The sequence below is a fragment of the Schistocerca piceifrons genome, chromosome 3 (assembly GCF_021461385.2).
Source record: "Schistocerca piceifrons isolate TAMUIC-IGC-003096 chromosome 3, iqSchPice1.1, whole genome shotgun sequence".
NCBI lineage: Eukaryota > Metazoa > Arthropoda > Insecta > Orthoptera > Acrididae > Schistocerca > Schistocerca piceifrons.
In genome coordinates this window covers 326,817,165-326,839,218 of record NC_060140.1, presented here as the reverse complement: position 1 = coordinate 326,839,218, position 22,054 = coordinate 326,817,165, and the positions used below count along the sequence as shown (strand labels likewise).

Here is a 22,054-nt window from a genome sequence, read left to right as displayed (position 1 = left end):
CGATAATGTTCTTTTTGTGTTGTTTTCAATCAAGACTTTCTGCGAGGGAACTTTCTGGCCGCTAGAGGAGTGAAAACCAACTTGTGCAGCCCATTAATGAAGTGGAGATGGGCAGTGCCACTTTGTTTTGGCTGTAGCGTCATGCTGCTATTTCAACGCGTACTAAGAGTGTGATACACGCAGACAAACTTTATCTTTTCGAGAATATAATTATCACTTTACCACTACCCCTCGTGTGCAGCTGAATTCACTACGCGGGGTCTTGCAGTCAATAGCACCGTACGACTTTATTATTGTTTCAGCACGATCTTTCCAGCTGGTGTAGCAGCTGTATGTGCTACACTGATCAGAATAATGAAACTCGGCAGTGTTTTCACGCGGGAGAGGATTAGACCAGTAGTGTTTACGGATTACAGGGACGATCTCGCTCGCTGTACCATTGGGGCACAGGAGGGGTAGCGTAGTAACTGGCCGGCTACCTGTTCCCACAGGCGACCGCGTCGCGTTGCATCCTTGTTTTTGCGGCGCCCGCGGATCGCGTGCACGTACGCAGACACAATGGCCCGCGCGTTGCGGTGCCTCCAGAAGAAAAAAGGGCCGACCAGACGGCAGCGGCGCCCACAAAGGGATAGCTGGTCGGCTTCCCGCTGCTAAAAACGGCGGCCGGCTGACGGCTGCAGGGTGCCACGCAAACGCCGCGACCGTCGGCGGTGACTCAGGCGACCGGCAAAAAAACAGCCGGCGTCTTCCGAAATACGCGCCGCAGGCTGCTCTGCAGTCCAACCGGCAATTAAGCGGCGCGGGAAGGTCGGCTGCAGAAGAAAGCTGGCCACTGCGACCGCACTTACTTGCGACACGGATCGCGCGCAGCCCTGCGTTCGGCCGTGCTGCGAGGCGACAATTCTGTTACGCTTATGTTGTGGACTTCAGTCCGAACACTGCTCTGCATGCTAATATTTCTTGTGAATATCTCTCCGCTACCGGGGCTGGTGGTATAGCAATGACGGTCACCCCGCAATTCCTTCTCCATTCGGAGACCATACATTTTTCCACTCATCAAACACCCCGCTATCGCGCGGTTCAAGGGCCTGACGACTGCCTTGCTCATCAGCGGACGGGGCGCGCTCCAAGCTCGACTTTTGGTACTACGTTCTGCATGCTCACATCGCACTTGAACGGCCCTTGAGCCGTTAGGGAAATCTATCCCTACTGAGCACAGTCGGGAAACGGTAAAGTGCGTTCCTGGAAACCGAAAGGTCGTGGGATGAATCCCGGTCAAACGACGAAATACTTCACCCTTTGTATACCCAGCCGACATCTCTAAATGATGTGAAAATTCAGCTCAGGAGTCTGTGCTCTGCCGGCATGTGCACTACACAGGCAAAGAAGTTTTGCGGACGCCGATGTTTTTTGGACCTTCTATGCAAAGTATGGTCACGATTCCAGATATTTAGGTGATTACCCAGAGGTAGGTGGTGTATTGTAACACCAAAAATGGTTCCATTTTAATTCACCAGTAAATGCAACTGACGCCAGAGACCACGCAGAGTACATTTACCAAATAAAAAGAAACGCGCCCCGACTCAGAATCGAACCCTCGACCTCCTGCATAATAGCACAAAACGCTATCAACTGCACAGAACTACTGCTAAATGCTAACAGAGAGAGCTATCGTATACGTGATTGCAAAAAATGGTTCAAATGGCTCTGAGCACTATGGGACTTAACATCTGTGGTCATCAGTCCCCTAAAACTTAGAACTACTTAAACCTAACTAACCTAAGGACATCACACACATCCATGCCCGGGGCAGGATTCGAACCTGCGACCGTAGCAGTCGCGCGGTTCCGGACTGAGCGCCTAGAAACGTGATTGCAGTTTTGCCAGATTGCCTATCTTTAACGTCCATTTACTGCCAGAAAAAGGCGCAGGACGACATTTTGTGAGAGATGTTTTTGTATTGCTAGTATGTGAGGAATTAAGGCGTCAGTCCCCATATTCAGAAATCTAGGAATATTCTTCAGCCCCTACGCACCGTTCCTGCAGGGACTGCGAAGATAAAATTGGACTAACTACAGATTGCGCAGAAGCATTTTAACACTCATTCTTCCCGCACTCGGTATGCGACTGTAGCGGGAAGAAACCCTAAAGCGTGGCGCAGCCGGACGACCTCACAGTGGTCTCAGAGTATGGTAAGGGTAACAACCGCGACGTTTCTGTATCAGACTAACAGCAACGATCTCTCTGGTTGAACGTGAAGCCACCTAACACGGGTAATACCTATTGATTATTTCGTTCAAAGAATTTTTCAGTTGCCTTATGTTATCGAATAGTTACAAGCCAGTAAGTCGGCCTGTGTGGCCGATCGGTTCTAGGCGCGTCAGTCTGGAAACGCGCGATCACTACGGTAGCAGGTTCGAATCCTGCCTCGGGCATGGATGTGTGTGATGTCCTTAGGTTAGTTAGGTTTAAGTAGTTCTAAGTTCTAGGGGACTGATGACCTCAGATGTTCAGTCTCATAGTGCTTAGAGCCATTTGAACCATTTTTGAACAATCCATTAATTGATATTGGTGCACTTTTTGTGTGACAATACGTTTTGCACTTTACTCCGCCTTTCTGCGCTGCACTAAAAGACGCCATCCTTCCAGAATATCCGAGGCTGGTCACTCACTCACTGGCTACTTAGACACTGCCAATTGCGATGGATTACGCGGCGCGCCGCTCCGCGGATTAGTTGCGCAATCTCTTTAGGGGCGACCGCCGTATTCTGCAGAAAGACAAAACGAAGATGCGTCGTAAATTGGAATTTATCGAGCAATGAGACTGGGAGGGGCAGCGGGGCGTAAATCTTAATCCCATACGCCCGCCCTCTCCGGCGAGTAGCGCCGCCCGACAAACAAGTCGGCTGCGACCCGATTTATCTGCCATCTCGGCGCGCGCTTCGCATTTGCTCACTGCACGGCGCGATCGGTGCATCTCTGGCTTTTTATGCCGTCTCTGTTGACCGGCTAGGCGGCTTTCAATTACGGCCTAATCAGTTCGTGGAACAGGAGCGAGTACTGTTCTTTCTTGCAAACAGGAGCTAGTAATGGAGTTATGACGGAGGTCACGGTAATTGTGCAGATATACGGCAACGAGATAAACAGCTTTTGCGCTCCAAGCGCAACGTATGAAGCGCCGGCTAGAAGAAAAAACGACGTATGAAATATAGTAGGGGCTTAATATAGTGATATGTGGCGTTTATGCAGAAAACCCACTCATATATTCGTGTCAGTCGTGGGATTTCTTCTTTCTACGTAAGCGATCCGTCGGTCTTCGGGATATTTCGTGGATATTTCCCATGATCCTGAACAAAACCAGTTTCGTTTTCTGACAATAACATCTAAGATGTGGAACGGGTCGTGCGTCTCTGAGATTTAAAAACAGTTAATTTTACTGTCAATTAAAAACACACCCACACACACACACACACACACACACACACACACACACACACACACGAGACGATACTCTTAGCTATATTCTCCTTGATAATTAGAAGATATATTACTATCTTTAGTGACATTATTTTAATCGTGAAACATGTCGAATGCACTGCAGGGCCTTATTTGTCTTCGTGGTGTGTGATGGATTATGTACCCGATCTTACGCAAGGAAAACAGTTCCTATACAGCAACACCATCACTGGAGTGGCATATTCATCAGCCACTGCTTGACAGTTTGGATCATTTGGCCTGAGGAATAAGTTTACAGTTCCATGACATTTCACATTCTTAAATTTGGGAGGAAAAAGAGGGGCACACACACACACACACACACACACACACACACACGCACACACTCACACACAAAGAGAGAGAGAGAACAGAAAATACAAGCAAAAAGAAACTAAAAATGACACTTGTGCGTAGACAGAATGGGTTGACATTACCGCGGAGTCCAGCACACTGTGTTTTGCTTGCACATGCGTTAGTTTCAAACTTCCGACTGGGCTACACAAGTCTGTCACTACAATCAGTCGTGAAGGTATTACTACGTTTATGTCTCAGTAATCGATTGACATCATTATCTCTGCTTTGTTGTGCCAAAATACATGGACGAAGAGGTAATCGCTAGTTATTGTAGCGTATGTAGAGGTAAATGGAAATCAGGAAATCATCTCCTTAAACAAATGTGAGAAAATCTTCTTAAGAAAATAACTTCTTATTTGACGCGCGAGACGAATGACACTTGTGCGTAGATGGAATGGGTTGACATTTTTGCGGAGTCCAACACACTTCGGGTAGTGTTTTGCTTGCACATTCGTTAGTTTCAGACTTCCGACTGGGCTACACAAGTCTGTCACTACAACCAGGTTTTTTTCCTCTCACATTTTTTGGCTACGCCAGCTCTCGATCAAGTCCTAGTCCCAGGAGTGGACAGGAATGAAGCGGCGATAATATAACGAAGAGCGCTGTTAGTAGTTGCGGGATATATGTGACACTGGAAAATTATTTTTTTTCATGATCACAAACATCTATGTTTGCTGTCGTCAGGTGATAATATAAGATGCCACACTTCCTGCATGAGATTTGAACTGATGTAATTTTTACGAGGCCGGATTTTTTTTTTATTTCTTCCCTTATCACCTGAGTTAGTTAGCAGTAAACCTTCCACTCCCAGTTCTTTAAAGAATCGAACTCCCGTGTGTAAAACATCTGAATGTTTATGACGTCATATCTCCTGAACTGAGGCCCCCGAGAAAGACAGGCCGTGGAGCGTACGTCACAGCACGTGACACCACATGTTTTTTCGCATGCCAACCAGTCTTCTATGGCGGAGAGCAAGTAACTGTTTCAGATGAGTTTCATAAGTTTTAACTGCGCATTTAAATGCATGCAATTCCTCGATAGCACACGACAAAATTGAGACCTTTAGTGGGTACCTTTCCAGTTAAATATTGATTTCCCGTGCGACCTACACGCAGCCAAACGTTCCCGATGTGTGGCGGACAAGCCTACTAGTGTGACGTCAGAAGTTCCTTGCAGTGCCCGTATATCTCGTTGGCCGCCGTCCTGAACTAAGTGTCGTACAGTGACATAATTTTGAAGCTACATCCAGTGGTATATGTGGATACTGCGTGCAAAATTATTGCGAACAGATTTGGTAGTAAGAAACAATTAAGTTAATACATCAGTCCTGATGTTGAAGTTTTCCTGCGTGAACAGCGAAAATATAGTAGGCGATAAAATTTTTTCTTATCATTATTCTTTTCTGGAACCTGTCAGCGAGAAAACAACGTTTCGAAAAGAGTTGAAATTGTGTGTTAAGTTTGTCGGAAGTTCTCAGTCACCGTATGAATATAGTCTGGGTAATTTGCGCGCCGTGAGTCACACTGCCTCAAGATATAGACACAGTTTCTAACTGTAATACTTGTATTACTCCCTGAAACCTATAAGATAAGATTACACTTCTTGATGAATAGATTGTGAAGGCATTTTAATTTTTTACAAGTGGTCAATAACTATAGGAAATAACAGAAATCAAATTTTCGTCACCACTGGAAGTAGTAAGATAGTAGATTTGCAACTGAGATTGTGACCCGGGTTAGTCGTTTAGTAATACGAAGAACCCGGGTTTCAAGTTTACAGCAGCTTGCTAGTTTCGCGTGCGTGTTTCCAGAGGTGTCAATAATGCGCAAATGGAGCTCGGTTACGTGAGACTGTTTGAAGTCTGCGTGTGTACTGGTCAGTTTACGAGCGAAATATAGGGCCCATCAGCGAGTTGTAGCCGCTCGTTCATCCGCACGTTACGCGCTTAAAAGCTCGGGCTGAGCGCGCAGGCTGGAACCGGCTGGAGTGTCCAGGCGTCCAGCGGCCGCGGCCTTGGAGCGACTCGCAGCGGCGCGGGTTCAACGAGGGTCAACGCCGGCCGGCCGGCTCAATCAGGGGCCCGACGCTCAACGCTCCGCGGCTACCGGCACGCGCGTCTTGACACCAATTTGTTGGCCGCCACTGATGGCTTCGTTTGTCGCCTTCTGCTGCCACCCGATGGCCGACCCCGGGGCAGTGTCGCTTCTCAGTTTCGAAACGATAGCATCACCACCACCGCCATCACTACACATATATTCTCAGCGTGCAACATCGTGTGCCTAGCCAGGGATCAGGAACACAGTGACTGGGTGCTGACAGAGTCAAGCATACGCCTCAAGCCCATACTGCAGGCAGAGGTACGACTGCGTGTGTACAACGCAAAACAGTGAAAAGTTTTTGCAGACGACACAGTTTGGATTTCGTAGAAATATTGGAACACGTGAGGCAATACTGACCCTACGACTTATCTTAGAAGCTAGATTAAGGAAAGGCAAACCTACGTTTCTAGCATTTGTAGAATTAGAGAAAGCTTTTGACAATGTTGACTGGAATACTCTCTTTCAAATTCTGAAGTTGGCAGGGGTAAAATACAGGGAGCGAAAGGCTAGTTACAATTTGTACAGAAACCAGATGGCAGTTATAAGAGTCGAGGGGCATGAAAGGGAAGCAGTGGTTGGGAAGGGAGTGAGACAGGGTTGTAGCCTATCCGCGATGTTATTCAATCTGTATATTGAGCAAGCAGTGAAGGAAACAAAAGAAAAATTCGGAGTAGGTATTAAAATTCATGGAGAAGAAATAAAAACTTTGAGGTTCGCCGATGACATTGTAATTCTGTCAGAGACAGCAAAGGACTTGGAAGAGCAGTTGAACGGAATGGACAGTTTCATGAAAGGACGGTATAAGATGAACATCAACAAAAGCAAAACGAGGATAATGGAATGTAGTCGAATTAAGTCGGGTGATGCTGAGGGAATTAGATTAGGAAATGAGACACTTAAAGTAGTAAATGAGTTTTGCTATTTGGGGAGCAAAATAAGTGATGATGGTCGAAGTAGAGAGGATATAAAATGTAGACTGGCAATGGCAAGGAAAGCGTTTCTGATAAAGAGAAATTTGTTAACATCGAGTATAGATTTAAGTGTCAGGAAGTCATTTCTGAAAGTATTTGAATGGAGTGTAGCCATGTATGGAAGTGAAACATGGAGGATAAATAGTTTAGACAAGAAGAGAATAGAAGCTTTCGAAATGTGGTGCTACAGAAGAATGCTGAAGATTAGATGGGTAGACCACATAACTAATGAGGAGGTGTTGAATAGGATTGGGGAGAAGAGAAGTTTGTGGCACAACTTGACTAGAAGAAGGCATCGGTTGGTAGGACATGTTCTGAGGCATCGAGGGATCATCAATTTAATATTGGAGGGCAGCGTGGAAGGTAAAAATCGTAGAGGGAGACCAAGAGATGAATACACTAAACAGATTCAGAAGGATGTAGGTTGCAGTAGGTACTATGAGATGAAGAAGCTCGCACAGAATAGAGTAGCATGGAGAGCTGCATCAAACCAGTCGCAGGACTGAAGACCACAACATGAACAACTTCTTATAATACCATACACAGCTGTCTGCTCATTGTGTGTGTGCGGATTATTCCATTTGCGGGTTATCAGAGTATAGTTCGACTATTTCCTGAAAAAACAAATAACGAAGGCTGAAATATTATCATAGCTAGAAAGCTATGGTACCAAAGAACGTGATACTGCTACTCGTCTCACCGACATTGTGAAATAAATTGCCCATTCTCAAGACGTATAAGGCAGAAACGACAGCGAGTGGTTAAACAGCAATGATTGTGAACCAGGATTTGAGCAGCTAAGTTACATGGATACACTGAATGAAGTGAGTTCGACATGGGGAGAGAGCGAAGGGGCAAGTGTATTCGGTAGAAGAAGAGAGAGAAGGCGAGGTATCGAGGAATCCGTTATTTGGCGCACAGAAGCATTTTAACACTCATTCTTCCCGCACTCGGTATGCGACTGTAGCGGGAAGAAACCCTAAAGCGTGGCGCAGCCGGACGACCTCACAGTGGTCTCAGAGTATGGTAAGGGTAACAACCGCGACGTTTCTGTATCAGACTAACAGCAACGATCTCTCTGGTTGAACGTGAAGCCACCTCATACGGGTAATACCTATTGATTATTTCGTTCAAAGAATTTTTCAGTTGCCTTATGTTAGCGAATAGTTACAAGCCAGTAAGTCGGCCTGTGTGGCCGATCGGTTCTAGGCGCGTCAGTCTGGAAACGCGCGATCACTACGGTAGCAGGTTCGAATCCTGCCTCGGACATGGATGTGTATGATGTCCTTAGGTTAGTTAGGTTTAAGTAGTTCTAAGTTCTAGGGGACTGATGACCTCAGATGTTAAGTCGCATAGTGCTTAGAGCCATTTTAACCATTTGAAGAAACATCATCTTCCTATACGAGTTTCGCTTGTCTGCTCCATTTCTTGCGTTTTCGTAAGTTTTGGATAAAAGCATATCCTGAATGTGCCCTATAACTCCTGCGGATGAAACATGTCTTTGCTACAGTTTACAACTTTGTACCATATCTTACGTAGAACGGAAATAAAAGCAATTAGCTTCTGCCGCATCAAATCGGATAGTTACGAAAGTGTAATCCGGGGAGTGGTTCAAGCTGAGTTGGGCTTCGATAGGATGGAATAAACCGCATCATCATTCGCCTGAAGTGATTTTGGTGAAACAACGGCAAACCTAAAGTATTATGGTCAAACAGGGATGTGATCTCTCCATATGCGTCCGTTGTTTTCAACTACTTTGCCACGTAGCTCGGCCTGTCACCCAGTGATGGCTGTTGCATAAGGAACAGCGTGGCAGACATAAATTGTATTCGGCACAAATGAATATTTACCCAGCTATGAACACTACCATCGTGTCCATTCAAAGAGGTCTACGCGATAACAATCATACGGGGCAGTAAAAATTATTTTATATCCACTTTCTGGTCTTTTCTCCGCTTCGTAGTTTTCCTGTCATGCGAACGAGTCGCCAAATCGGTTGTAGCCTTTAGTGAAATGAGTACGCTTCCGTTCCCACGATGAGGTCCAGTTAGTCGCGTCCTTCATCCAGCGGGCCACCTCTTCAGTGAAGGGGGAATAAGAAGTGGAATCCACGCTGTGCTGTAGAGCTACTTCCTTTCCGGCGGAAACGAACCTGCCGCTCTGGGTAGCCCTTTCTCCGAAGTGGATTGGTCGTGCTAGGCCATCTTTGCTAAAAATGGAATTTCGTTACCGATGAATATTATAATTACCGAATCTTATGCACGTTTGGCATGTGATACGCAGCATCCGTCAAAACACGTAAAAAGTGATTTGCATTCGAGACATCGTTCTCTGCTAGAAAGGTTGAAATGGGTTTCTTTCGCATGCACTTCCACTTCATGATAAATGCGTAAGTGTGTCACTTTAATGTACGTCACTATGATGTGTGTGGAAATTAGTGCTGTGTTTGAGTTGTTGTTTAGAATAAATTCCTGAATATAAAGGCAGCAAAATAGATACGCATGACACAGACTTGTCGTTAAATCGAAGTGCTTACATTAGACTGGGAGACAACACGATATGCTAAAATGAGACGCCACAGAAAGGTTTATCGCTGGGCTTTGGCATACAGTCACTGATCAGGACTTCAAAATTATTCAATTACATTAAGGCTGGGTGCTCCTGCAACCATTTTCGAGTTGTTTCAGAGTAAAAAGAGTCTTGGTTGCGAAATTATGTGTCAATGATGCTTTTCATCCTTTTGGTGCATCATCAGATTGTGTAAAAGTAGCTGGATATGAAATCCATCCGTCATATAGCCACGTAAAATGGAAATTGGACGCAAAAGGGAGAAACGCGTCATTGACATGTAATACTTTCACAACCAAGACTGTTTTTATGCTGAAATGACCGGGAATTTGTTTTATTATTTGAAATACAAGGTCGTGCGGGAGGGCTGCTATGGTTGTATATCTAATACAGTACGGCTTTAACACTGCGTCAGGTTGCTAAATTACAAGAATCCAGTTGCTATTAAAAGTTTATTGACGCTTTTCAGGAACTGCGCATCGCCAGAATACCAGAAACAAATTTGATAAAAAGTATCGTGTCAAATGCTAATCAACTAACATCGGTGCTCACTGAAAATTTCTTCTACCTCAGGAATTCGAACTGGCTGCCTCCTAGCCGTGCTACGGCGGTATCGTGAGTTATGCTACGGCGGTATCGTGAGTTAAGCGACTTTCGGCTGCGGAGTCTAGTGCTTGCATGCTGAGAATAACGTCGTTACAAAAGGTGCAGCCTGAGACGGCTGTGTTGTAAGATTTAACGAAGCCCAGGAAGCGGAATCGCGAAGAGAATTAAGTAACGCAGCGGCGGAACCAGAGTCCATAGACCGCGTGTTCATGCAGCGTGACCGGGCGAGGGAGGTCCGGCTGCGAATTGCTGCGCAGGCGAGTAATTCGAGGATGAGCTCATCGGTGAAAGGGACACGCCGTTCTCTCGTTTGTTCTATCGGCGAAAGCGCACAATGCAATTAGTATATTAATTAATTTTTCCCCAATGTGCAGGGCCGCGCCCTTCTTTATTGGCCCGGACTGTTTGTGAAAGTGACCTAGTGCAAGATTCATATTTTACTAAACCTCCGTCACGTGTGTGTGTGTGTGTGTGTGTGTGTGTGTGTGTGAACGGCAGTTGATCGGAATCGTTGCCGTTGTCTGTGCTTTCTCTGGTCCTCCGTACCGGTCCCGTGTATGCAGCGGCCGTCCGTCTTCGAGGGCTCGACTCACTCTACGAGCTGGCTTCTGCATTACACCGCAATCCCGCTCGTTCACCCTTGTCCCGGGCACAACTCAGCACCCACTGCTTTCACCTGACAAGCGGCCGTGCTTGGCGCATTTGTCGGAACCCTTCTCTCAAGTGTGAATGCGATCTTTGTTTCGCTGACTGTCGTTAACGAGACGGTAACGTCAAAGTTTAATTCAGAAGAATTAGGTGGGAACTGCATGATTACGATTTTGATGATGATGACAATGATGTAGTCTACCAATAACATCACCATCATCTTCCCTTCAAAAATTAGGCTGTTGCCGGCTCCGAATTCACAAACGAAATCATTCCCATCGTTTTCGAGGTCTTCCAATACCTGTTTTCCCATTCCGCTTGTAGTTCAGGATCTTCTGCGGAATTCTGTGACCTGGCATTCTCACGAGGTGTTGTCTCCAATCTTCACGATGTTTTCGGATTTTTTCATCCATGTTGAAAATATTTAATTCAGTTCTAATATCTTCGTTGCTAATCATGTCTCTTCTTGTGGAGAACACTTCTTTCTTACGAACCCGATCTCCGCTGTTTGAGCTTTTTCTGTGGTAACCCACCTTTCGCTTCCATAGGACAACACAGGAACCGCCATTACTTTGTAGAATTTCATGACGGTACTTTATCATCCAATGTTCTGCTAATGGTACCACAGACAGCTTGGACTCTATATAACTTATTTTCAATATCAGAGTCAAAATCAAAACCTATAGCACAGCCTATTTGAGACACTTTTTCTAAAACTACGTTATCGAAAACAGTATTTGATTTGACTAGATATTTTCCTCGGAATGCCATTATTTTGTTTTGGTGCTACAAATTTTGAAGTTGTTGTTCTTGCAAATTTCGGTCAGCTGGTATAGAGATCTTTGGAGTCATCTTCATTCTGCATTCATCTTGATGTTAATTAGCTGAACCGCATGAAGGGATGTATTAGCAAACATAATCCATCAGCTCATATTGATGCCCCGAACTTCCTTTTAGGGAGAAGGCATGCGAAACATTTGGCTTTGTTCCTTCTGTCACATATCACATGACCGCACAGCTAAGCGTACGTTTCACACAGCGGCTGTCAAAAGGCTCGTTGACAAAGGAGAGAATTTATGTCGGCGATGACTTGAACAACTGGTATAATGTTCACACTGTTGTTACAAAGACTTCCACTTTGGAGTGTAGTCCAGCATTCAATAAAGTACAAGCGCTCATCCAAATAAATCAGACTAGACTGATCTGAACGTTGATGAGGCAAACGTAAGGAGTGACAAAGATTTACCAGAAATCTACATTTAATCGAATCTATTAATGCATTCCAACCAGTGTCAGTCACGAAATGTGAGTAGGTCTGAGTAACAGTTCCTGGGGTCTGAAGAGAAACAACCGCTTGCAGTCGTGGGTAAAGTAAAAGGCAAGCTTTCACACAAGGAAACTATAATATTTGTACAGGTTTAGAAAATGTTGGAGTACTGTCCATGTGTTTGGTACCCGTAGTAGATTGTACTAATAGGAGTCCTTGGGAATGTGTAAAGGAGGGAGGCAACAGGCCCTAGTGGTTCGCCAGAGAGTGGGAAATGCTAATAGATACTGACCGATGTCAAATGGTACTCACTCCCGAAAAAGGTACGTAACATCTATCGAAGCCCTACATGTATAATCCAAGGATGCATCTCATCATCATAAAGGCCCTACAATCATGACTTTATTACACGAAAACGGCGTCGTTCTACTTAGACTGTATTTGTTAGACCTCTTATGTGTTATCCAATCACACTGCCTTACAAAAAAAGAAGTTGATGCACTCAGAAGGACAGGAGGAAGTGAAATGAAACTATGAAACTTCACGGGTTGAGAGGACATGTGATGCTATTTTGGTGATTGCAGAACCGAGTCAAATTTACAAAGAACTTGGCAGTATGAGCCTACTTATCAGCAAGATGCTGTATGCCTACTGGCCTGGATGCATGCGCTGATGCCGATGGGAAGGGTGTGAAAAGCCGTTGTATCCGCTCCTGAGACACGATGGCCCACAACTACTGTTGCATGATATACTGGACACGGACACTGTGACAGAGCTGATATCCGAGGTGGTAGCCACAGTCGTTCTATTGGGGAGAGATCTGGGGGTTTGGTGGCCACAGGAGTGCCTCAACAACACGCATACAGTTGATTGGCGACTCCATGGAGTGTTCTGTGCACCACGACCAAATAGTGGATAGAATTGGAAGGAGAATCAGTATTGGCCGTATTTTTTTTTTTTTTTTATTATCCGCAAAATCGATTTTCGGTCACTTAGTGACCATCCTCAGTACTGTAATATACAATTAAAATTGGTAGGCACTGGTATCAACAAGCTTAGAGCGATCACATATGCGTATTCATAGAGGAAGTTGTCTTCTTGGTCGAGCATTGTCATGTTGAAAAATGCCACGAAGATACGGTCGGATGAGAAGTGACGCACGAGGACGTACCGTTGTGCCGCCAGAGTTCTTTCCAGCCGTGACCTGAAATCATACCCAACGGCTTCGCAGAGCAAGATTCCAGGAGTAAATCCGCCGTGTCTCTCCAACACTGGAAGAAAGTAAGCTCTCCCCAAGTCGGCGCCATTCTTGCTGACGATTATCATCCGCGATTCATCACTGGGGGTTGCCGTTCATCAGCAGCCCATGCTTCCTGGTCACGGTATCACTCCAAAATCAACCGTTTGGGTTGTGGTGTCAACTGTAGCCTGCACAGGGAACAGTAATTCCCTAGTCCGGCTGCTGATAGTCACAGGCCAATGGTATGGGATGACACAGAATGTTTCAGCGAGTCTTTTACTTATCTCGGCTGCCAGAGAAAGATGTGAAAGGTTTGCGATGTGTCTGATATGCAGTAATTGCGATTCTCCCGTGTAGTGGTCAGATGTGGTCAGTCGGAACCTTGAAGACGAGTGTGCCTTCACGTTCCCAGGCAGTCCAACATCGGGCCACTCTCACATGCGAATACCAACAAATTGCACGATTCGACCAGATGCCCAAATAAGTCCAACGAAGAGGTCACTTTCCAACTGTCAGGTGTTGATAACGCCCCTCACAGTGGCCGCTCAGCACCTGACGCTGTTGACGCCCCTTATACTACCCTGAAGCCCGTCTCACACGGAGCAGGGTTTGCCGCAAGTTTGCGAGATGGCGTGTATGCCTGCCGGTTTGGAGGGAAAGGAGCCGGCTATCTTCCATTACCGAAGCTCTCCCACGGTGCTAGATCGGCAGCTAGTTGTGTTGTGATCGGCTGCATGTTGTATCGAACGAAGATGGCTGCTTCAGGTACAGATGTTCAGAGCAAACTGGCGTTATTAACTGTTTCGGTGCTAAACCATGCAGAAATGCATGCTAATGAGAGAAGAAGAAAGAAAGAATAAACGAAAAACTGGATTAAGAGGAGAAACGCTGGAAAAGGTGTGCTTTCCATGCTTCATAAAGAGTTGAGGTTAGTTCGCATAACACCTACTTTTGTTTGAAAAGTAACACCATTTCATTACTATTTGACTTTATAAATATATCAGTAATGACTGTTATATACGACTTTATTTTATAGGATAGAAGATCGTACATCATTTGCAAATTTTATACGAATGGATGTATTGGTATTTGAAGAACTGCTTTGTATGGTTTCGCCTCTGATTTAGAAGAAAGACACGGTGATGTGTCAGGCAATTCATCCGGCGCCACTGCTTTTCGATGATTTTACTTTGGCATATTCCACTTTAAATTGCGTACGTAAATTGTGCATTTTGCTATAGCTTTCCTTGCTCGTCGTATATGGTCGAACAAGACACATGGCACTTGCAACTTTTTCGAGTGCTTCTGCACGCAAGTGTTTATTATAATAGTTCGCGCTTTTCACGACGTACAGACACTGTTCTTCCCTATAAGTACATATCAATGCTTCAATCGCTTACTTGGACCACTGCGGCGCCATTATTTAATAATTATAAGAACCCCCTACCGCACCTCACAGCAGCAGAAAAGCGACTATCAACAAAGGCTTACCGCCCAAGCTTTCCGCGTCTGACGTCACAAACGAAACGTCTCATGATTGGCCAACGAAGGTAGCACGCAAGGAACTCTACAAGAAAAATAGCACCGGACCCATCCTGGAAATCTTACAAGGTTCGCAGCAAGGTAGCCCGCTAGCAGACGACGGAACCCGCAAGGTAGCCGTCGCGCGAGCCAGCAAGGAAACTTACAGCGAATCTTGCACCGTGTGAGACGGGCTTAACAGGCATGGCATCAACACTTAATACGAACAGCACTAATGCGTTGTCGTGGTCTTCTGCAGCTCTAACCATCTACATACCCGCCGATGCTGTGTACGTGTACGAAGGTACACTGACATAAGACCACGTCTGCTGGATGGATAACTTTTTTCTGGTTGGACAGTGTCGAAGCGTCGAGTCAGTGTGTATGGACGGGGAAGTGAGGTTATGTCACCGGGAGTGCTGGGGTAGGCACTTGCTGAGCCGGGCCGGCGGCTGGAGCGGTGAGTAAGCGCGCCTGTGGGGACGGATGAGTGACCCCGCGGCGGCGCCGGCGGGCCTCGCAGTGAAGCAGGCGCCGGCGCCGGCGCCGGGGTGTGCTGTACAGGCGGGTGCTTATCTGGAGGTGGCGCCGGCGCACACGCCACAGGCCGCGCTCTCATCCCGGGGCACACGTGCGGCCGCAGATAGCGCCCGTCCTGGCCGCCTATCCCTTCATGCACGCTCGCCTGCGTCTCGCTGCAAGGCGCTGATGTCACCGTTCCGAATGACAGACACGAGAGCTCGTTGCTTTATCCTCTCGCTAACACCTCCATCTGCAGGGGCCTCCATTGTGCATCGGGACCAATATCTACCCTACAGAGACAAGGCTGTCTAGCCCCGTAAAATATAGGGATCACCAAAATTAGTCTAATCCTGTTCTCGAAAGAACGTGGCTTAAGGGTGAACGACCCGTCATAGAAGACAGCGTTATCTACAAATATTCTGAGGTGACGGAAATTATGGTATACCTTCTAACATCGTGTAGCAACGGCCTTGCCGCAGTAGATACACCGGTTCCCGTCAGATCACCGAAGTTAAGCGCTGTTGGTTGTGGCCGCCTCTTGGATGGGTGACCATCCGGGTCGCCATGCGCTGTTGCCATTTTTAGGGGTGCACTCAGCCTCGTGATGCCAATTGAGGAGCTACTCGACCGAGTAGTAGCGGCTCCGGTCAAAGAAAACCATCATAACGACCGGGAGAGCGGTGTGCTGACCACATGCCCCTCCTATCCGCATCCTCATCTGAGGATGACACGGCGGTCGGATGGTCCCGATGGGCCACTTGTGGCCTGACGGCGAAATGCCTAATATCGTGTTCTACCTCCCTTTGCCCGGCGTATTGTAGCAACTTTACGCGGCATTAAGTCAACAAATTCTTGGAAGTCGCCTGCAGAAACATTGAGCCATGCTGCCTCTATAGCCGTCAATAATTGCGGAGGTGTTGGCGGTGCAAGATTTTGTGTACGAACTGATCTCCCGATTATGTCCCGTAAATGTTCGATGGGATCAATGTCCGGTGTTTTGGGTGCTCAAATAATTCTATCCAACTATGGTGCCTCTCTAGCCGTCCGTAGCTGGGGAAGAGCAGGATTTTCTTCACGAACTGACCCCCATAAAAACTCGAGTGGCCACATCATCGCTCGAAGTGCGCAGAATGTTCTTCAAACCAATCGCGAACGATCTGGCCCGGTGACACGGCGCTTTGTCATCCATAAAAATTACATCGTTATTTCGGAACATGAAGTCCATCGATGCTGCAAATGGTTTCCACGTAGCCGAACATAACCATTTCCAGTTTGTGATGGGTTCATTTGCACCAAAGGACCCAGTCCATCCGATGTGAGCACACCCCACACCATTATGGAGCCGCTATCAACTTGCACAGTGCCTTGTTGAAAACTTGAGTCCATGACTTCATGGTGTATACGCGACGCTCGAACCTTACCATCAGTTTTTGTCAACTGAAATCAGGATTTTTCTGAGCAGGCCACGGTTTTCCTATCGTCTAGGGCCCAGCCGATATGATCACGAGACGAAGAGATGCGCTGCTGCTCTCGGTCGTTAAGTGAAGACATAATTAGAATGATATTAATACCTTCAGCTGCTAACGGGCGTGGATATATATCAACGGGGCCAGGTGAAAATGTGTGCCCCGGCCGGGACTCGAACCCAGGATCTCCTGCTTACATGGCAGACGCTCTATCCATCTGAGCCACCGAGGGCACGGAGGATAGTGCGACTGCAGGGACTATCTCACGCACACCTCTCGCGAGACCCACATTCTCACCTTGTATGTCCCGCCGGCCGGGGTGGCCGAGTGGTTCTAGGCGCTACAGTCTAGAACCGCGCGACCGTTACGGTCGCAGGTTCGAATGCTGCCTCGGGCATGGATGTGTGCGATGTCCTTAGGTTAGTTAGGTTTAAGTAGTTCTAAGTTCTAGGGGTCTGATGACCTCAGAAGTTAAGTCCCATACTGCTCAGAGCCATTTGAACCTTGTGGAAGACATTCTTACCAAGTCCCGTGAGGGTTCGGGGAATATGTGTGCATCCGCACAGAAGAAGAAGGTCATGGCCGGTGTTGCCAGAATTATATACTTGTATGAATATGGGGCCTGTTCTTTCGGGCATGTGAAGACTGTCGGTCACTGCATTGTTCATGGTGAGAGATAATGCCCGAAATCTTGTATTCTCTGGACACCTTTATACAGAGGATCCCGGAATATTCAATCACCTAACGATTTCCGAAATGGAATGTCCCGTGCGTCCAGCTGCAGCTGCCATTCCGCGTTCAGTGTCTATTAATTCCCGTCGTGGGTCGACAATCAAGTCGGAAACATGAGTGCAAATGACAGCTGAATTTTGTCACCTCAGTGTAAAAATTTATCGCGGTACTGGGATCTGACGTCCGCTCTTATACGTCTCGTTTCTGCATCATAAGATCGGCGACACCACTGTAATATTCTTTGCTTGAGTAAATCACTGACACTAGAAGGCTGGAAGAGTTGGGTTTAATGTCATTAAAGACGGAGCGCAAGCTCGCATTTGGGGAAGGATGGTGAAGAAAATTAGCCGGGTCCTTTCTAATGATCTCATTTGCCGTACGAGATCGATAGAAATCACGGGAAACCTAAATCTTGATGGCTGGGGACATTGTAATGAATCTGGTGGCGTGGAATTGGGGTTAACAGCTACTGTAGGCTCTTTAAGGAACCAACCAAGTAGTGACTTTTAGTGATTCAGAGAAGCACAGGAAACCACGACGAACTCTTGATCGGTATCCTAACGCATTACATATATGAGACGGAAAGTTAATCAGCTAAATAACAACAATTATATAAATGCGTTATGTATGCCCTTTCGCACACGTCCGAAGGAACGGACATCACGGATTCGTATAATCAATACGCCTCGATTGGCTATGAATCCACAACCTCCATTGCGGATGCACGGTTACGTTCGACCTCCAGTGGGAACCTATAAATAGCGAGCACGGAGGACATGGACGGGGACTGGCGCTAGGTGGGAATGCGTCTGGTTGGAGCAGTGGTTTCTGCAATTGCCTAGGAGATCCTGGGTTCGAGTCCTGGTCCAGCACACATTTCCACTCGTCACCAGCGATTCCGGATAAAGTCCTGATGCATTTGATAACATCGATTCCTCCTCTTACCTTTACTTCCCCCCCCCCCCTCCACCTTCAATTTACATAATCAATTGTAACAGTCGTCGACAATGCTATTCTCAGGGTGAGAAGCTGTTTTCTCTAACTGACGAAGAAAGCTCTTTCTCCCTTGTACAGAGCTGATCTATTCTTGAGGTAACGTTTGGCGGAAGTGTTAATTCATGATGAGGGAGATGTCGGCGATGTTGTGAGGTGACTGGCGCCGGGGTCCAGCAGGTCAGGAGCGGCGCGCGCAGATTCTCGGTCGGCCGCGAGCGCCTCGCCTCGCCTCGACAGGTGCGGAGAAAGGTACTTTCTCCATGGACAGCCCGCCGACGCCGCCGGTTCGCATTCCTCAGGATGGAGCACCCGCATCCCGCCCCCGCCACCGCCACACCCCGCCGTGTCCTGTCGTGGCCCGCTGCTAAAGTCTTCGGCGCCGTCGACAGCTGCTGCTTTCTCAGGAAACATCCTACGGGGACGTGAACTCTGCCGTCTCCCGCCACCACCCCTTCCCACTACCTAGAAAACTGAGCGAGGTGGCGCACCGGTAGCGCATTGGAGATATTTGGGAGGACGGCTGTTCAAATTCCTGTCCTGCCATCCATGTTTTAGGTTTTGCGTGATTTCCCTTACTCTCGTACGGCAAATGCCAGGATGGTTTGTTTCAAAAGAGCCCGGTAGACTTCTTTGCTCCTGGCCCAGTCCGAGCTCGTGCTGTGTGTCTGATGACCTCATCATCGACAGGACCTTGAACTCTTATCTTCCTCCCTTATGAATATAAAACCTCATCTTTAAATAACCAGTGCACCAGTAACAATCATTGGTGCAACACAATGAGAAAAAACTACAGCACTTTATACAATGCAAACAACAGACGCAAAAATGGCAAGATAGAAAATTATGAGTGATTACATACATCTGTACTTTCACACAAAAATATCACTTTCCTCCTTCCTATTCCTTTGGTACATGAAGGATGATACGAGAGATTCTGAATAAACGACCTTTTTCTGAATTTTTTTCCCCTAATGGTTGTATGCGAGAATTATTTGGAAGGAAATATTCCATTCCTTTATTTATCTCACAAGGAGAGGCCCCGGCTTTCAGATCGCGGATTTACTTCAGACATTGTACACTTTAGTAGTCCATTAGGACAACATAATCTGCAAGTAGTAAGATGTACTACTTAAGCGATTTCGAGAAAATCGCAGGGGATGCTTTACATGTCATTGATGTACCGGTACGTTGCAGCGCTGAGCGCGAAATGGTCATGTGGTTAACGTTCAAGCTCCGTAATCGATGGATCGCTGGATGAGTTCCACTAGTGGTACGTTCTAACTTATTTTTTTCCAACACTGGTCATATTATTTCATACTTAACAAATTTTATAGGTAGTTTGGTGAAAAGGCACGTGTATTTGCTCCTACATTCATCGAATTTCCAATGATATTTGGCTGTTTGCCAATTTTTAGTATCAACACAAATATTATAACTATCGACAAGTAAATTATCAAACGCATAAAGTTTCCCTGAAAATGTATGCCTGATTTCCGAAAGCCCTTATAACTGCAATCAGATAACGTGCTGATAACTGCTTTGCACCTGGACGTGACTCTACCTGTTGTGCTGCCATTCATGAACAGCATTGGTTCAAATGGCTCTGAGCACTATGGGACTTAACACCTGAGGTCATCAGTCCCCTAGACTTAGAACTACTTAAACCTAACTAAACTAAGGACATCACACACATCCATGCCCGAGGCAGGATTCGAACCTGCGAACGTAGCGGTCGCGCGGTTCGAGACTGTGGCGCCTAGAACCGCTCGGCCACTCCGGCCGGCCATGAACAGCATTCAGTGGGTTGTTCTCCAACAGGATAATGCTCACGTAACATGCCCTACTTGGTGCACACGTGTTGCTTTGGCCTGTTCGATCGCCAGATCTGTCTCCAATCGAGCACATATGCGACATCATCGGACAACTCCAACGACATTCACAAACAACATTAACCGTCATGTATTGGCCGGCCAAGTGCAACATATATGGAACACTGTCCCACAAACTGACATCCGGCACATGTGCAACATTATGCACGCATTTTTAGGTTAGGCTTTACCGTGACTGTTACTGACATTAAATGAAACAACAAGTTTACTGTTACCAGTCACCGTTTCATTTGTTTACAAATGTGGCAGTATACATGTGAAGTGTTACGGCAGAAAAAGGAACCTGTGACCACTGGAGGCAGTGCCACAAGTTCCTCCAAATGTCGTAACACAACATACACACATATGTAATACTAACTAATGTAAATCCACCCGATGATGGAGGTTTAAACCTTCGAAACGCGTCGTGGAAAAAATAAAACGGTGACTGGTAACAGTAAACTTGTTGTTTCATTTAATTATGCACGCACTTTTACATGCTTGCATTCAACAGTCTGGCGGTAAGCCGGTTATTAATGTACCAGCAGTCCACATTTTCAATGGCTTATCTCGCGCTTACCTGTGATCTTGCTATGTTAATCACTTACATATTTTTACCTAGACAAATGTATTCCCGAAATTTCAGTACCCTGCATTAATTATTCTTTAGTGCTGCAAATTTTTTTCTGTCAGTGTACTTGGAGGTACTAACCAACCTAAAAACATACTACTCCTAATAGCTATATTAATTGATCTGCAGATGAAGTAAATACTGATGTAATATTGTTCAGTATATTGTCCTCAGTCCCCAATAAGAATAAATTAAAAGGGGTCAGCGTTGGCCGTAATATTGGTGGTTTATTGATAGCAAAATCGATTTTCAATGACATAGTGATCATCTTGAGTGCTGTGGTGTACAAATTAAATTCATAGGCACTGGTATCAAGTTACACACTTCTGCAGCGGGCAAAAGCAGAAGAAACCATCAAGGCCAACGCTGACCTTCCTTTTAATTTAAAATATATGGTCGTTGTGCACACAGCACTCCATGGAGTTGCCAACCAATAAGAATATCTACACTTACACAACTAACACACAGTATGCTTGGAGTGTAGACTGATATTGTAGCTAAACAGAGTTAATGAACAATAGAGATAAGAAGGGAATAGAGAGTGTTGAGATGTGCTACTACAGAAGGGTGCTGATGTTTACATCGGAAAATTAAAGAAGAGATACTGAAACTCCTCGGAGGAAAAGCTGTTTGTGGCACAATTTCACTAAAAGAAGTAGTAGGTTTCTAGTACACATCTGGAAGCATCACGTTCGTAATGAAAGTAAGCACTACAGCAGAAATGAAGATGTCTTCTACGGGGAAGACTAGCGTGGAGAACTGTATTCAGCTTGTCTGACGACAGCAACAAGAGTCAGACGACGAAGGGTTTTGACAGTGACTTTCTTGTTACATAAATTACTCTTCCTCACAGTTCTTCCTATGTGAGCCAGAGCTGACGCAGACGGGAATGGAATTCGTGTACCGATTTAACGACCGCTGTTCCTCTATCTTGGACAGACGGTTTGGAGTTCCCGCTCGCGGTTGGTTAAGTTCCAGAGTCTGCCTCAGAAACACGGCATACAAACACGAAGAGACTCTTCCAGAAGATGGTAATTGGTGCGGCGAGGCGCCTGCACTTACAGAGA

General features: G+C 46.3%; 1 protein-coding gene and 1 non-coding gene across 2 annotated transcripts in view; both read right to left on the bottom strand.

Moving 5' to 3' along the window:
* LOC124787771 (death-associated protein kinase related-like) overlaps positions 1-22,054 on the bottom strand; it is a 230,100-nt gene that overhangs the window by 16,929 nt on the left and 191,117 nt on the right. The gene's annotated exons all lie outside the window — the stretch shown is intronic.
* Trnat-ugu lies at positions 16,919-16,993 on the bottom strand. The gene has a single exon. It is a non-coding gene; the product is annotated as a tRNA-Thr (tRNA).